We start from the raw sequence: 1,498 nt of genomic DNA, 5'->3' as shown, positions 1-1,498 counted from the left end.
AGAAAAAAATCTTTTTTGTGTTAAGTACTTGAATAGCAGCAGCTAGGGAGGTGAACTGGCTCTGTACTTCTTCCTGTGGATTGATGCAGACTTTACTTTCACTTTTTCTCAGCAGAATCTTAAGCAGCAGAAACTGTTACCATATTTCTTTACTTATAATACACACTTCAGTTTCCACGGTGTGTTATGTGACAGAAAATGTAGTATGCTGCAATGGTATATCAAATAATGCTAATAATATTATACCTATGAATGATTTTCATCGGGGGCTTTCAGAACTGTGGGCAAATATAAGTTCATATTTCTTGCACCAACCTATTGACATGTTTTATCCACATTTCAAAGATAGGTAAACTAAAACATAAGGAAATTAAATAACTTGCCAATCCTTACTTAGCAAGTCAGTGTCAGATTTGTAATTACAACCTTGGGGTTCAAATTATGCCTTGTGAATGGATGCCTCACTACTGATGTTATTACTGATGATTTTAGCCTTTGAGTCTTAGCAACCAGATCTCTGGGCTAGTCATGGGGCCTTGCTGGCTTCCAGTTTATGAGTAAATGTATAGTTTACCGGAGAAACTCTCTGTCTTGTATGATGGCTAAACATTTAAACAAGGTTACTAAGTTTTCATGACTGCAGAACTGGTCAACCCAGAACAACCTAATGGCTTTATTCTGTGATTTTGGATTTGGGAATAGGTCTTGCTATCAAGGAAGCTTGTCACTATGTTCTACCTATAGGTAAGATACTATGTGATATTTCAGGATATCATAAATAGACCTATAATGTCAAATTTATCTGGAGAAACAAGAAAATCCAGATACAACTGGGCAGACCCTTAGTTGGTATAAATTAACTGCATTGAATTCAGTGGAGCTCCAGCTAGATGAAACAGCTTTTTTTCCCACAGAAATAGTTATAAGAATCTTCGTAAGGGTCAGGGCACTTAGAACGTATCTATTTAGGGACACTTAATAGTACTTTTGTTTATTTTGGAATATAGAATATTTTTTAATAAAAATATCCAAATGGTAAAACTTAAAGTGCATTAGAGTTAATTCAGATTAATTTTCCTGAGTATTTCTGTTTAGACAAGGCCTTTACTAGTTTATGGTATCACTCATGGAAAGAAGTACTTGAGTATTTGCTGTAAAATGGATTGCAATTTCACTTCCCCCCCAAAAAACTGACTACAATAATTTTTGTCTAAATTTTCTGCGCACAAAATATGAAATTCCTGTTAAAAAAACAACACACAGTCAAAACTGGAAAAGTTTACACCTAAAAAGTTGTTTTGTTCTCAGTGAAAAGCCTAATTTCTGTGAATGGCAGGTCCATGAAATATTTCTTTCTTTCAAAATGACCACTGACAGGTGTGTTAGCTCAGAACTCTGAAAGCTTCTCCCTGTTTTGTGAGCATTTCTCCTGCTTTTGTTTTGTTTTCCCTCCCCTAGGCAGTCTGACTCCTTTCCCACTGTAGTCCCCAACTTTTCA

This window comes from Gavialis gangeticus, unplaced genomic scaffold (genome assembly GCF_001723915.1).
Source record: "Gavialis gangeticus isolate Ggan-Ray unplaced genomic scaffold, GavGan_comp1, whole genome shotgun sequence".
NCBI classification, from domain to species: Eukaryota; Metazoa; Chordata; order Crocodylia; family Gavialidae; genus Gavialis; species Gavialis gangeticus.
This window is presented reverse-complemented; position numbering follows the sequence as displayed.